Source organism: Danio aesculapii, chromosome 5 (genome assembly GCF_903798145.1).
Source record: "Danio aesculapii chromosome 5, fDanAes4.1, whole genome shotgun sequence".
NCBI classification, from domain to species: domain Eukaryota; kingdom Metazoa; phylum Chordata; class Actinopteri; order Cypriniformes; family Danionidae; genus Danio; species Danio aesculapii.
In genome coordinates this window covers 3818230-3835518 of record NC_079439.1, presented here as the reverse complement: position 1 = coordinate 3835518, position 17289 = coordinate 3818230, and the positions used below count along the sequence as shown (strand labels likewise).

The following is a 17289-nucleotide window of genomic DNA, read 5'->3' as shown; positions in this document are numbered from 1 at the left end:
ACCGCTACTTGACGTAGGAGAGCGATCCCCCCCGCCCACCAATATTGATTGACAGGCGCGTCATCATATCCTCAGTTTGTTGATTCACGTCCGCCATTTTCAGCGTGAGTCGAAGCGATATCACTAAAGGAACACCCTAGCTCTATTTGTAGATGCAAGGCTCATTGGGCTCAACACAAGAGCAATATTCTCCACATTATCGCTCTAATCGGAATTATTGGTTGTATCTTTAGGTAGGTTTGCAAACATGTGTACTTCTCATTGAGTCTACCTTATACTTCAGCTGTTTGCATTTCTCGCGATCCCAGAAGCTCCCTGTGATCTTAACTAGCATGCGTTTTAGAATACTAAACATAGGTTTCTATCAGGGTACACTCAAGTCGACGGCTGGGCGCTGCGGACCGCTGCAGAAACCTATGTTTAGAATTCAAAAATGCGTGGCGTGATGATTCGGGACCCTTCATGTTTCTGCCGCGCCACAGAGACTGTCTGGTGTGCCGTGTCGCGGCTTCGAGCGGCGCATCCGGTGCCTCAGTCAAAGTTAATTCAGTGTGCGTGGTTATTAGTTTTCTGTGTATAAGCTCGGCACTTGAAACTAGCACACAGTTGGCTGTAAAACTGTACAAAGACACAAATGATTTTGTACTCTCTGCTTGGTCTGTGTCAGAGTCGTATGTGTACGACTGAATGCTGTACCTCTCACTCCAGCTCCTCGCAGTCTGCCTGTCAAACTCTGTTGCAAACGCAGAGCGGGTGAGCTCATGGCCCCGCCCCGTTGTTACGTTGGCGGGAAGCCAAAACTAATTTACATGTGAAGCAACACACCCATAAATCAGCGGACTGTGGACACGCCCCCAACATGACACTTTTTAACACATTATAATAAACAAATCTGAATTGTGTTTTAAACTGAACCTAAACTGGCACACTCAGAAGAACCATAATATTAATATTAAATCATAAAAAAAGAGGTCAACTATGGGCCCTTTAAATGTGTCATTAAATTATTTAATTATTCCAGGATCTCAGAATGCTCTTAAAGTTTACAACTATGCTGACAAAAAAGTTGTAGAAACTAGAACATGTATGTTCATTCCCAGCACAAGCCTAAAAATTTAAGCTTTAGACATACAAAAAGTTTTATATGAATTTGATCTATAGATGTGTTTCAACGGTTAGCAAGAGTTTTGGCAATGCTTTTTCATTATTAAAGCAAGTTTACGAAGCAGCACTAAAATATTATTGAAGCTGAAATGGTGGATTTTCAAAAATAACTTCAACACACACACACTACCTCGTATTGTGTGCTTACATGAAAGCAGAATGATGTTTCTTTCTGCTGAATCAAATGTAATTGGTCTAAGCTATGGTTAATTCAAGAGTTCAAAGCCATTACAGACAGATTGGGCACAACAACGTCAGAACAAATGTACTATAATTAAACAACTGAGTGTAAAACAGCAACAAACGAATAAAATACTCATGCATGCATACAAGCCTAAACTAAAACACCTGATATGTAGCTAAATGGACCCTCTTATGATGTAAAAACAGCAAGATATCAAGGACGAATAGTATACTAGTAGTTTAGTAGCTGTGGTAATAGTTAGAAGCATTAATGAGAGGTGGCATTACAGAGTGTGTACTTTGCATTCATTAAACGTGCACCATGGCGACGCAGTGGCGCAATAGGTAGTGCTGTCGCCTCACAGCAAGAAGGTTGCTAGTTCGAGCCTCAGCTGGGTCAGTTGGTGCTTCTGTGTGGAGTTTGCATGTTCTTCCTGCGTTCGCGTGGGTTTCCTCCGGGTGCTCCGGTTTCCCCCACAGTCCAAAGACATGCGGTGCAGGTGAATTGGGTAGGCTAAATTGTCCATAGTGTATGAGTGTGCATGGATGTTTCCCAGAGATGGGTTGCAGCTAGAAGGGCATCCGCTGCGTAAAAAACAAATGCTGGATAATTTGGCGGTTCATTCCGCTGTGGTGACCCGAGATTAATACAGGGACTAAGCCGAAAAGAAAATGAATGAATAAACATGCACCCCCTATGTACACCTGGTGTTAAGTCGTCCTCAATCTGATCGCAAATGCACAACGTGGCTGTAAATACAAGTGTACACAGTCTAAAACTTTTTAAGCATGTTCACCGTTGACCACTACAAGAGGCAGTGAATGCTGAATGTGTTCAAACAGCCACAAAACACCAGCTACCTACTGACTGAACTTGATCATTATTTTGCTGTTGTACGAAAACACATGGCTCACGATAAAAATCTTAGTATCCATCTACATCCTTTTCATTTTCACTTGTTTTTCTGCTAATCATTCGTTTAGTCATATCACCACTGAATACTCATGCAGCAATAAATTGATGCAATGCAATTCGAGAACTTGCGAGCAAAACATTGGCGAACAGATTTTTTTTACAGGGATTTTTGGTACACAAATGTGTTTTTGGTGAGCTTCATATGATTACACTTGAACCACTGTAGTCACATTGACAATGCTTTTGATTTCTTTTCTGGTCTTTGAGCAAGGGCTGAACGATATATTGACATATTTGCGATTTAGCAAAAGCCGTGATTGTCTAGCACATCATGCGAGGAAAGAACAGTCATGTGATCGATGGTAAATCTCCTCCAGAAGGCCATAGGGCACCACTCTTGAGTTGCACAGGACAACCAAATATGCCCCGAAGCAACCTCGGAAATACCAGTCTATGGTAAATCTTTATAGCGTAGGATAAGGATATAACCACTTTCATTTAATTCAATGGGATTAATAAACACATGACCACGACAATATATGCAGTTCTTCCTATAGTTTTCCTGATAATAATGTATGTAATGTCTTCGTCACTGTTTTAAATACTGATATATAAATATGTTGCATGCTTTATTCTATGTGCATCACACATTCACAAAAAGACTTAATTCAAACACTCGACTGAAGCATCATTATATGTGGTATTTGCACGTGTTTTCAGGTTTAACATGAGCCACATTTACTGCAAAGGGCCATAGTTCACAGAGAAGCTACGTTGTCAATATCGCAGATTGATTATTTGCGATTTGACTATCACATAGGGCTGAGCAATATTGTAAAAACCCAGTCTTGATAATTATTTTCCATATTGAACGATACTGATATATATATTTCAATAGAAGTTGTTAATGCTTCCAGATTCATAAGAGTACCCCAACAATGACTGAAGCCACAAATATTGGAGGGTCCGTTAAATGCCATAAACATATTTTCGGCCGATAAATTTTTGGTGGACTCAGTACATCTCTAATAGCAACACACTTTTAGACTCCCATTGTTGCATATTTTTGCTGTGTGATTGGCTCTTATATCAATACAGAGTAAAAACGTCCAGAGCTTATCATTGTTATTGACATACATTTTATTGTGATTCGATATAATATCGTTTATCGGCCCAGCCCTATCACATGTTGCTATTGCATGTGATATTTTGCACAGTTTGGCAGAGAACTATAGATTTGTGTAGTAAACGCTGCTCCAGCTGAACATAGGCGCTGAAGATTCACAGCTGATTGCAGAACCGATTTTATAGAATAATGGGCACCACAATCGCATGCGATTTATCGTTCAGCCATACTTTGAATGGGTCAGAGAGCTTTCAGGTTTCATCTAAAATATCTTCATTTGTGTTCTGAAGATATTTCCCATGTCACAAAAAACGCCTTCTTTCATCTGAGAAATATTGCTAAGTTACGAAGTATGCTATCCATCTCAGATGCAGAAAAGCTAGTTCATGCTTTTATGACTTCTAGGCTGGATTACTGTAATGCTCTGTTTGCTGGCTGCCATAGAGGATTAATAAACTTCAGCTAGTACAAAATGCAGCTGCCAGAGTTCTTACCAGGTCTGGAAAATTTGATCACATCACCCCAATTTTATCTTTCTTACACTGGCTGCCTGTTAAGTTTCGTATTGAATTTAAAATATTGCTTCTTACATATAAAGCTTTAAATAATCGAGCTCCTGTTTATCTACAACCTTCTGTCTCCCTAAAATCCAACTCGCTCTTTAAGGTCTCAAAACTCAGGGCTTCTGGTAGTACCTAGAATAGCAAAGTCTACTAAAGGAGGCCGAGCCTTCTCATTTATGGCTCCTAAACTCTGTAATAGCCTTCCTGATAATGTACGAGGCTCAGACACACTCTCGCAGTTCAAAACTAGATTAAAGACCAAACTAGACCAATCTAGTTTCCTGCTTCCTGCTTCGCTACTGTTCGGACGTCTTTGCTTACTGCTCCGCTCTCTGCTCACTTGCTTTTATATCTTAAACCCTAATTTTAACTTGAGCCTATCAGCACAGTGCTCAAACGACACAGCTTGAAGATCAGCATCGATTCTACAAACTTTCTGGAATATAGCTTTACTAACAAGAGGGGAATTATCGTCTAAACAATCCTCCCGCTACCAGCTATCAGCTGCTCACATTCCTGAGACGGGAAAACACGGCTGTGAAAATGCCTCTGGATCGGATTAATTCAGATTCTCACTGCTGTACAAACTGCCACAAACTTCTACAAAAGATTGCAGTTCTTGAAACAAAGTTACTTGCGATCCAACCAGAACTGCAGCGTCATTGTGGACGCTCACAGCGTATAGCCGGTGAGTCCCATAAATCTATTCCTACCACTATTTCGAGCACTGAAAAACAAATTAAAACTGTTGAAAATGAGCATTGGCATAAACAAGGTGCGAGACCAAAGGGTACTCGTGGGGTCAGATCATATGCTGCCGCATTAGCGTCCTCTACCCCAAATACAGCTCGGACTCAAATACAGCTTGAGAACAGATATGAAGTATTGAGTAATATGGGTGAAGAATCCCCAAATGCAGTCAGACAGAGATCGCATGACTCAGCAGCTAACTCTGCATGGAACAGAGGCTCAAGGCCGACTAGACAGCGGCATTCTGCTCCGATCGCACCTGAGATAAGAACACTAGTTGTAGGAGATTCAATAATCAGGAGTTTTAGGAGCAAATCTACAATGACATACTGCTTCCCTCATGCAACAGTTTCTGATGTAAACAAAGAACTTAAGGAAATTCTGAAGAAGCACAAGACTGCAAAACGGATTGTCATCCATGTGGGGAAGAATGATATTCGAAAGGAACAGTCAGAACTGCTCAAGAGAGATTTCTGTGAGCTCTTGGAAACAGTTGAAAGAGTGAAAATTCAGCCGTTCATCAGTGGACCACTCCCTGCAAGAGGGACAAACATGTTTTCACGGCTGCTTGGTCTAAATGTATGGCTGCAGAAAGCATGTAACAGGAAAGGACTGAATTTTATTGACAACTTCAATCTCTTCTGGAACCAAAGACAACTGTTGACATCAGACGGCCTTCACCCAAACAAACTTGGTGCAAAGGTGCTAAAGGACAATATCTTCTTCTCCCTCCATCATCCATCAGCTGTATGTGCCACTGACCTCAATCCAACTGGCACATACACACCTAGCAAATGTCCAGATGACCACAGGACCTCAAATCAGCTCCCGAGTGGACTTGGGGCTGACGCATCACCCAAGGACAGTGATAACGCCACGCAGCCAAAACACCCACTGTTGATAGAGACACTATCGCTGGCCCTCTGCTCAACACAGACAGACTGTGACGCATCAGAACAGCATCATGTCTCGTCACTAAAAAATGATCCTCAGGAAAACACCCAGGAAAACATATTTCAGCACCCAGAATCTCCAGAGCCACAGCCTCTGTCACCAGACACGTTCCCATTATCACCTTGCTCGCCTCTCTTGGGTTTCTCAAAAAAGATGGAGGAACTGGTGCATGCTGGAACTAAACTTTCACACTCCATCGCCGCAAGCCCCCAGTTACCAACCAAAAAGCGGCCTGCTCCACAACCACCTCTGAGCCCACCTGGAAGAGCCCTCCGACATTTGCCCCACTGCCAGGGCCCAAACAACAACGCACCATCTTCAGCTGGTGAACAAAACTGCTCTCCATGATGTGTCTCGGGTGCCTGCTTAGATAACAGTGTCTTTATCAGATGTTTACAGAACAAGCAGGAACCCAGTGTGCCTGTAGCTTTCTCTACACATATATGTGTTGTATTACGTGACAGAAAACCGAAGACTTTTTCAGGCCGTATAGCAAATCACTCAAATCTTGTGTCTATTAAATATAAATCTGAGACTACTGTAGCAAAAACAGCTAAAACTGTTAAGTTAGCACTTTTAAACATCCGATCACTCAACAATAAGTCACTTTTAGTCAATGATTTTATCAGCTCAAATTGCCTTGATTTTATGTTTTTAAATGAAACTTGGCTAGATGACAGCTGTAGCGCAGCAGTTCTGAATGAAACAGCTCCTTTAAACTTTGACTTTTTGAGTGTTTGCAGAGCCAATAGGAGAGGTGGAGGCATTGCTGCCCTGTTTAAAGATGTCTATGAGTGTAAACAAGTGTCATTTGGTGACTTTTTGTCTTTTGAATATCTGAGTATAGCACTAAAAGGTGCTCCACGTATCTTACTGATCATTATCTACAGACCTCCAAAATATTCTCCACCTTTTATTGATGATTTTACAGAGCTGTTATCAATAGTAACCTCTGAATTTGACTATTTTACCATTGCTGGGGATTTTAATATTCACATTGATAATCCAGAAATCAATGCTGTAAAAGAACTGATGACTGTTTTGAACACTTTTGATCTGACTCAGCATGTTCAAGGACCCACACACAATCGTGGACACACTCTTGATCTACTTATAACTAAGGGTTTACACATTTCATCAACTGTTGTTAAGGATGTTGCACTATCTGATCATTTCTGTATTTTCTTTGACATATTGATCACTCCAGCTATTAAAGACAGATCTGTCTCTGTCAGAAAGAGATGCATAAATGAGAACACTAATGAGCAGTTTATGAAGGCCATATCGCTAGCACCAAGTATATCTGCAGACTCTGTTGATTCTCTTCTTGATTTGTTTAACTCTAAAGTTAAGAATGTCATAGATGACATTGCTCCTGTTAAAGCCAAGAAGATAACTAGCAGCCAAAGGGGATCTTGGACTAGGTCCCCAATAATACAAATGACGAAAAGACAGTGCAGAAAAGCTGAGCGTATGTGGAGAAAGACGAAACTAGTAGTCCATTATAATATCTATAAAGACAGTCTTCGTGCTTTTAATATGGAACTAAAAACTGCTAGGCAGACTTTCTTTTCAAGCCTTATAAACAGCAACGTAAACAATGCTCGTAAACTCTTTGCAACGATAGAGAAACTCACAACCCCCCCCAGTCGGATTCCCAGTGAGCTACTCTCTGAAAGCAAATGTAATGAGTTTGCTCATTTCTTTACTGACAAGATCAATAATATCAGAAAGACAATCAGCTCATCCAATCAGCCAAATTGTGTCGACGTCAGACTAGCTCAACCACAACTTAAGAAATCAGACATTATGTCCGATTTCATGGCAATTAAAGGCAAAATCTTAGAAGAGATCGTGCAAATTATGAAAACATCAACCTGCAGTCTTGACACGCTCCCCACATCATTCTTTAAAACGGTGTTTACCTGTTTAGAAATGGATCTTCTAAAAGTGGTAAATGCTTCACTTCTCTCGGGGATTTTTCCTAACTCACTTAAAACTGCAGTTGTTAAACCCCTCTTGAAGAAGAGCAACCTGGATAACACCATATTGAGCAATTACAGGCCCATCTCAAATCTCCCTTTCATTGGCAAAATCATTGAAAAAGTTGTTTTTAACCAGGTTAACAAGTTCCTAAACTACAAGGGGTGTTTGGACAATTTTCAATCTGGTTTCAGACCACATCACAGTACAGAGAGCGCCCTTATAAAGATAATCAATGACATCCGTCTAAATACAGATTCAGGCAAACTAACAGTGCTGGTACTGCTCGATCTCAGTGCTGCATTTGACACTGTCGATCACAGCATACTTCTGGATAGGCTGGAAAACTGGGTTGGGCTGTCTGGGACGGTCCTCAAATGGTTCAGATCTTACCTTGAAGGAAGAGGTTACTATGTCAGTATAGGTGACCATAGGTCAGGGTGGACACCCATGACATGTGGAGTCCCACAAGGCTCGATTCTGGCACCACTCCTGTTCAACCTTTATATGCTCCCTCTGAGCCAAATAATGAGAAAGAACCAAATCTCCTACCACAGCTATGCTGATGACACTCAGATCTACCTAGCCTTACTGCCTAATGACTACAGCCCCATTGACACCCTCTGCCAATGCATTGATGAAATTAACAATTGGATGTGCCAAAACTTTCTTCAGTTAAACAAAGAGAAAACTGAAGTCATTGCGTTTGGGAACAGAGATGAGGTTCTCAAGGTGAATGTGTACCTTGGCTCTAAGGGTCAAACAACAAAAAATAAGGTCAAAAATCTTGGTGTGACTCTGGAGTCAGATCTGAGTTTCAATAGTCATATCAAAGCAGTTAGTAAATCAGCATACTATCATCTCAAAAACATTGCAAGAATTAGATGCTTTGTTTCCAGTGAAGACTTAGAGAAACTTGTTCATGCTTTTATCAGCAGCAGGGTGGATTACTGTAATGGCCTCCTCACTGGCCTTCCCAAAAAGACAGTCAGACAGTTGCAGCTCATCCAGAACGCTGCGGCCAGAATTCTGACCAGAAGCAGGAAATCAGAGCACATCACACCTGTCCTCAGGTCTTTACACTGGCTCCCAGTCACATTTAGAATAGATTTTAAAGTATTATTACTGGTCTATAAATCACTAAATGGCCTAGGACCTCAATACATTACAGATATGCTCACTGAATACAAACCTAACAGATCACTCAGATCTTTAGGATCAAATAGATTAGAAATCCCAAGAGTTCAGTCAAAGCAGGGTGAATCGGCTTTCAGCCACTACGCCCCTCGTTGCTGGAATCAGCTTCCAGAAATGATCAGATGTGCTCCAACATTAGGCACATTCAAATCAAGACTGAAAACACATCTGTTTAGCTGTGCCTTTACTGAATGAGCACTGTGCTACGTCCGACAGATCGAACTACTATGTTTTTCTCTTCTTTTTAATTCTTTTATAACACATTTTATCAGCTTTTACTTTATTTTATTTCTATTCTTACCATTTTTATGTTTGTTTTTATTTCTCTTATAATTGTTTCTTTTATTCCTGTTTATGTAAAGCACTTTGAATTGCCACTGTGTATGAAATGTGCTATATAAATAAACTTGCCTTGCCTTGCCTATTAAGCAAAGCATACACTCAATGCATCACATAGCGGTATGATGCATGAACGTTCTCCACGCATCTCGTTTATATACACTATGAACAGCAGCTACGCTAATTATTCTCGTTACTCTCTATTTGCACCTGCGGATACTCATCCCGAGCCCCCCAAAGATTATGCAGTGCCACTGAAGCGATCCAAGAGACCTGCGAAGGGACGATCCCAAGGTTTCCACAATCCCGAACCAGGCCGTATCCTGAGCAGCTGCTATGGTGGTCATGGAGGAGTGGAGAGCATGAGACTGATTCCTGTGAGACTCCAGGGACAGACAAGTCTTCGCTAAGGTCCAGCGTTCTCCAGCCTCCGGCGCCAGGACTGCAGCTCTGCACAAAACATTTGGCCATAGGAGAAATGGTCGTGCCCAACTGAGTCTGGTTTCTCTCGAGGTTTTTTATCCTTCACTTTCGCCAATTGGTGAAGTTTTTTTCCTCGCCGCTGTCGCCTCTGGCTTGCATGGTTCGGGACCCGTAGAGCTGCGCATCGATGGATTTGCAGTTCAGTGTTTGGACTCTCAGCAGTGTATATAATAAACCACACTGAACTGAACTGAACTTAAACTCTGAAAACTGAACTGACACTGTTTCAATTCACTATAATCTTCTATGTGTAGCTGCTTTGACGCAATCTACATTGTAAAAGTGCTATAGAAATAAAGATGAATTGAATTGACCTGACTGAATGAAGTTCTTGGATTGGAATGGCATGAGGGTGAGTAATTAATGAGACACTTTTCATTTTTGGGAAAATTTTTAACACAACCCAAGCTCATTAGAAATATGTTCCCAGGTCTACATTTTTGAGAACTAACAAATATATATACCCTGGCCTATATTTTCTTGCAGTTTTTGTTTTTCAACTCCACTAGAGGGCGCCGTGTACATTTTTGACAATCTCAAATACATTACTGGGGCAGGTTTTCTCATATGAGCCATTGCTCGTAAATCCAGCGATGTAGATATTTCTGCGTATATTAATGTCCTTTTCGTACGTGTTCGTGAGAGAAACTGGTCGGCTTGTCATTGTGCATAATATATAAGCTTGATTATGGACTGACCCACACATTCCCTTTCCTAAACCAAACCCTTAAACCAGGGGTCACCAATCTCGGTCCTGGAGGGCCGGTGTCCCTGCAGGGTTTAGCTCCAACTTGCCTCAACACACCTGCCTGGATGTTTCAAGTACACCTAGTAAGACCTTGATTAGCTTGTTCAGGTGTGTTTGATTAGGGTTGGAGCTAAATTCTGCAGGACACCGGCCCTCCAGGAACAAGTTTGGTGATCACTGCCTTAAACGTTTTCAAAAGCAAACTGGAAGAGAAAAGCCATCGTGGACACATGCTTCTATCACGACTTTACGCTGCCTTATTGGGTTTTGTTTATCCTGGTTTGTGGAACCGTTGCCCTTGATACTATTCGTAAAAAAAATGTGAAAAAAACATACATTACATCACATAAACATTACATCTATGTACCTTAGGTATAATAGAAAATGTTAGTGGTTTAAAAACCTTGACTTTTCCAAACCACAGTAAAAACTGGATACCACTTAAAACTAGTTACTGTCCCATGCCTAGCAAGCACATATTTCTTGCTTCTCAAAGATGTACACCAGGGCACATTTTCCCAATGAGCCTGTTTTGCTTAAATACCAGGTGGAAATGCATCTTTGGCTCACTTGTGACCACTAAAAATCCTTGTTAACACTAAGTGGAAACAGGGTCTTATCATTAGAAGGATTTCTGACTTTATATTCCAGTTTCTATGGGCGTAGGCTGCCAACATGCAGCGATGAGGGCTTCATCCCATAGTGAGAAGACAACACTAAACACACACACACACATTCACACACACACACACACACACACACACACACCCTTGAGCTGCATTGGGACCGTACAGCTAGCAGAGCTTTCCGGTCAGCTGAGGAGTAAATCAATACATGCACAAATCAATCCAGTGTGTCTCCAAAAGAGACGATGCAGAGCAAGTTGCATGAATCCTTTTGCTTGAACAAGCACACTGAATGATGACGCAAACATTTAAATCGCAGGACATACGGTATTTTAATCATCCTAATATATTGTGTATAGTGCTCTACAACCCTACAGATGTTTAAATTCACTTAAGGTCAGGGCTTGACATTTACTTTTTTGCTCACCAGCCACTGTGGCTAGTAGTTTTCCAACATTACGAGCCATTTTCACTAGCCACAATTTTATTGTTGGAAAAATATTTTATGCACATAAATATGACTTAGACATGCTAAAATGACTTGATTTAGATTTTGCGTCATCTCCACATGCCTCCTCAGTCATTTCACTTTTTGTGTGTCGTGTGTGAGCTTGCTCAATAATCATGAGTAAATAGGTCATGGTTTCATAGCATTACAATTATTTTTTATTTCACATATTTTTCAGTGCTCAAAATTAAGGATTTAATAAATTTATCTCTGACCACACCAAACATAAACAATTATTTCTTTCTTAGCCACCATTTAAATGTGTCAAAACAAGCAAAATATAGCTGTATACTATACTTTTTATTAAACAAAACATACTGTATGCACAGTAATCTGTCCTGGCTAAAGGTCCCACATCACCAGTTAACCACACATAAATGGGGAGTTAATCTCATATTAAAGCAATGTTATTGTAAAAAATGATACTTAAACCATATTAACGCAAAAGAAAGGAGGTAGAAAAACACACCATGAGATAATGAAAGGATGATCACACACACAATGTTAGACCCATAAATAATCTGTTCAAAGAATGGTTAAAGCGAAAGCAACTGGCGCTGCTTACAATAAGTCAACTCTGGAAATCTTCAAAGCAGCAAGACTGTGGATGCATGTTCATCACATTTTGTCTAGTCTATTTAAAAGAGAACCGATCGCTTCAGTTGTGTTTCTAGACACAGTTGCTTCACGAAAGGAAACGGGAACACGCACGCAGCATAAGTAGCGCGCATCACCTCAGCTGTTAGCGCGAGTTATTATCCTCTCATTCGGTATTGACCTGCTTTGCTCGTGCGAAGTTGCGAACGCAATTATATTTGTCAGCTGTGTTGCTTTTCAATTCTGAGATTGCCTTTGCATGCATATTGGACCATCCTTATTGTCGAACCCTGCTTTTAAGAATTATTATCTGGGAAAATGATCTTCAACCAGCCAAAGAGGCTAGTGGGAGTGTACGTCTTACCCGCCACCGCTGAAATCTACCCGCATTTGGTGGGTTGGCAAGTGTTAATGTAAAGCCCTGCCTAAGGTCAGAAATAGCGCTGCGCAATACTGGGAAAATATGCGATGTTGTCATTGAGAAACGATATTTCTTACGATATAAATTTGAAAAATACTGTTTTATCAGCAATAAAAAATCAGTAACTTTTAAAAAAAGATAATATTTACAAATATATTCATTTATCAAATGGTCATTCTGATTGGCTGGTCATTTTCCTCTCATCTCCCAGCATTAGTGTTTATTTTCAGCTCTAGGTTAAGCAAACAGTACTTACTGGAGAGGCGGGGCTAAAGATAGCAAAGGCCCCATCTGATTGGTCAGATTTGGGTGAACAACCTATGCATGCAGCACACAATTTATTGCTAGGCACAATTTATCGCACTTCTCTGCGATATTGATATTGCATCTACTGTTATCAAGAAAATAATACAATTTGAAACATTGTAAGCAGCACTTGTCAGAAACCATTGTAATATTCTCAGAATACTCAGAATATTCACTTTCATATGGATTATTTGAATCAATTCTGGACTTGAGGTCTGGAAAGCCCTCCTTTCTTTAATCCAACTCTGCTCTGATTGGTCAGCTGCCCAAGTCTGTTTTGATTGGTCTTTCTGTATCTATGTCTGAAATGCCCATTTCAGTGTGTTTGTATGTTGTGTGGGCGGGATTATGCAAACATGTTACATGATATAGATTGGTTGGCAAAAGATTTGAAAATATAATGATTAGTTAAGCCAACTCTAATTGATTCTAATTCAGGCAAAAAACAAAACAAACAGTGTCTATGTGCAAACGTTTAGCCTTTAAAACAGTATGAATGAGTAAAAACCTCAGCAGATATTCAGACTCTGATTGGCTGTTGTCATTTTTCCTCTCTCGTCTCGACTCCGCCCATTAGTGTTTATTTTCAGCTCTGGATTCACCTTTAGGCCAATAGCAGAACAGCAACTACTGGGGAGGCAGGGCTAAAGATTGTACAACCCCATCTGATTGGTCAAATTTAGATTAACTGGACTGATAGTTTCAATTTAAGCTGCTTTGACACAATCTACATTGTAAAAGCGCTGTATAAATAAACATGAATTGAACTGAATCCAATGCATAAAATAAATGTCATCATTATCACATCTGCGACATGGATATTGGATATTATCACGATAAAGATAATTTTGCGATATGTTGTGCAGCTCTAACGTCTCCTTATGAACAGCTTTGTAAATACTTAGTGAGAAACAGCCCAGACCCAGCATGGAACCGTGGGTACATGCCATTAAGGGCCAGTCAGAATTATTTATTAGCACAGACCACATAAAAGCAAACAGTTTAGAAAGATGATGGAGATCCGGCGGAGCTAATCACTGTATAATACTTGAAATGCACAGCAGAGGAACCAATTTGTCAAGCTCATCATCTCTGAATGAAAATTGTTTAGGAGAAATCATTATATAAAACATTCTAATGGGAGGCTGGTGCACCAGAAGCTCTGTGCAAATACACCTTATCATTTCCCATCAGTAACTACTCATCTACCCGGAGCAGATGTCAAGAGATAGCACAATTAGACAATGACGGAGCGTTTTTCAATAATGGAGAGCATCCAGTCTTAGTGAGTACAGTAGCATAATGGAACGATGCACTTTGCTTTTTGGCGAAGGGAGTTCGTCATGCCAAACCAACACTTGATAAGCAGCAATTTGCAAACCATTAAGATCTTAATGTTATGAAATTACTCCTGTACAGAACACTGTAAAAAATGTAGGGTTCCACACAATTCATTCATGTTGTCCCAACACAAATTGATTAGGTTAACTTAACAAATGTATGTGGATTGAACATAAAACAATTAAGTTGTCCCAAAAAAATCTCAAGATTTGAGTTTTCAAGCTCATGGCTTGCTTGGTTTGGGAGCTGCACATCAGTGGATTTGCTCTTCAGTGTTTGAACTTTCAGCAGTGAAAATTAAACCACACTGAACTGAACTAATCTGAACTCCAACTCTGAAAACTGGACTGACACAGTTTCAATTTACCAGAACTTCTAAGCTGCTTTGACACGATCTACATTGTAAAAGCGCTGTAGAAATAAAGATGAATAAGTAGTTTGAAGAAGCAGCAAACATTTTTTTCAGTGCATAGTCTTCCAGTAAGACTATTTGTGCATGCATGTGCACATGTTTCTTATATATATATATATATATATATATATATATATATATATATATATATATATATATATATATATATATATATATATATATATATATATATATATATATATATATATATACAGTTGAAGTCAGAATTATTAGCCCCAAACCCCCCCCCCCTCCTTTTTTTTCTTTTTTAAATATTTCCCAAATGCAAGGAAATTTTCACCGTATGTCTGATAATATTTTTTCTTCAGGAGAAAGTCTTATCTGTTTTATTTCGGCTACAATAAAAGCAGTTTAAATTTTTTTTAAGCCATTTTAAGGTCAAGATTATTAGCCCCTTTAAGCATTTTGTTTTCCGATAGTCGACAGAACAAACAACACAATCTCATGGCACGGCAATTCGTAAGTTTTTGATTTAGTGGCTAATTCGTATGAATTCGTACGATCTAATTCGTACATTTTCGTACGATTTGCTCATCCCCCAATGACGGTTGGGTTTAGGGGTGGGGTTAGGTGCCACGCCTCCTTTTTAAAATCGTACAATTCCGTACGACTGAACTCGTACGAATTCGTACGAATTAGCCACTAAACTGACAAAACGTAACATACTTACGTTTTCTCGTGAGATCAGGCTGGAACAAACCACAAACTTTCTAATTACCCTAACCTGCCTAGTTAACCTAATTAACCCAGTTACGCCTTTAAATGTCACTTTAAGCTGTATAGAAGTGTCTTGAAGAATATCTAGTCTAATATTATTTACTGTCATCATGGCAAAGATAAAAAAAATCAGTTGTTACAAATGAGTTTTTAAAACTATTATGATTAGAAATGTGTTGAAGAAATCTGCTCTCCGTTAAACAGAAATTGGGGGGGGGCCTAATAATGAATAAAATAATAATAAAATACACATTTTTTCTTATTTCTGTTTATTTTAAAAGTTTATCTCATTCTGATGTACAGATTATTTAAAAAACTTAAAATGTCGCAGTTTGGTCTGGTTTTATGCACCACACACGTTTGACAATAAACAATGTCAGACTATTTATTTTATATATTTTATCTGCATTTCAAAACATCCATCAAAAGAATATGATCCAGTTATAAATTGTCTTTTTTTTTTCTTTTAAGGATTTCATTGATAACTGATTTTGTCAACGGGCGGCACGGTGGCTCAGTGGTTAGCACTGTGGCCTCGCAGCAAGAAGGTTGCTGGTTCGAGTCCTGGCTGGGTCAGTTGGCATTTCTGTGTGGAGTTTGCATGTTCTCCCCGTGTTGGTGTGTGTTTCCTCCGGGTGCTCCGGTTTCCCCCACAGTCCAAACACATGCGCTATAGGGGAATTAATGAACTAAATTGGCCGTAGTGTATGTGTGTGTGTGTGAATGAGTGTATGGGTGTTTCCCAGTAGTGGATTGCGGCTGGGACATCCGTTGTGTAAAACATATGCTGGAATAGTTGGCAGTTCATTCCGCTGTGGCAACCCCTGATAAATAAGGCACTAAGGAAAATGAATGAATGATTTTGTTTACACTTTAAAATAATGGTCTAGGTTTACATAATGTATTTACTAATATGAACTAAGTATGAACAACCTTGTACAGCATTTATTAATTAATCAGTTCAATATTTACTAATGCATTACTAAAATCCAAAGATCCATCTTGTTAACATTAGTCAGTGAATGTATAACTTTGATCCTATTATCTAACATTAACAAAGCAGAATAAATACCATTATATTGTTCATAGTAAACACATTGGTGACACTTTAAAACAATAGTATATTATTTAATGTTAGTTAATGTATTTACTAACATGAACAGAAATTATTAATACATTTATTACTGTATTTATTCATCTTCGTTAACGGTAAAGTTATCCAAGTTAGTTCATGTTAACTCACAGTGCATTAACTAATGTTAACAAGCACAACTGTGGATTTTATTAATGCATTGGTTAATGTTGAGCTATGATTAATAAATGCTTTACAAGATAAGTAAACTAACATTACCTAATGGATTATTATTATTCTAAAGCGATTTCTTCATCCTCTAGTTCTGCGTATTGAAATTATATGGACATTTTATATCCACGTGAAGAAAACATATAAGGTAGACATTTAATTTTGCTCACAACTGATCCAGACTGAGGCTGTAGAGTCTCCATATGAAATGGTGAAGAGGAACATCCCCAACTTGCATGACAGGGCTAAAGAGATCACTGTGAAATTAGGGTTTTTTCCCCCTTAGTTTTAACGAACAGGTTTTCTACTGTCTCTTTGTGAGATGGTCCGATCCACGTTCAATGCATGCAAACCTACGCCCTTGATCGAGAGAGAGAGAGAGGCTGGTGATTGTACCCTATTGGATGGAGTCTGATGGATCGGATGAAATGGTGCATTACGGGCACTGCACCTTGGCACACGTTGCGACACGCCTAGCGAAACTGCAAAGACCGTGAACGCGCGTAAAACCACATGCGATCGCGTTGATTTATTTGACGACATCTTCAAACGCGAACCAATGAAGGAGCTGTCAGCGTCCACTAATCGACCCAGGCTTTACCTCCCTCAGAGACAAAGACAACAACTCCGA

General features: G+C 39.6%; 1 protein-coding gene across 1 annotated transcript in view; it reads right to left on the bottom strand.

Moving 5' to 3' along the window:
• The window catches only part of ywhag1 (3-monooxygenase/tryptophan 5-monooxygenase activation protein, gamma polypeptide 1), a 43931-nt gene that overhangs the window by 25844 nt on the left and 798 nt on the right, over positions 1 to 17289 (bottom strand). The gene's annotated exons all lie outside the window — the stretch shown is intronic.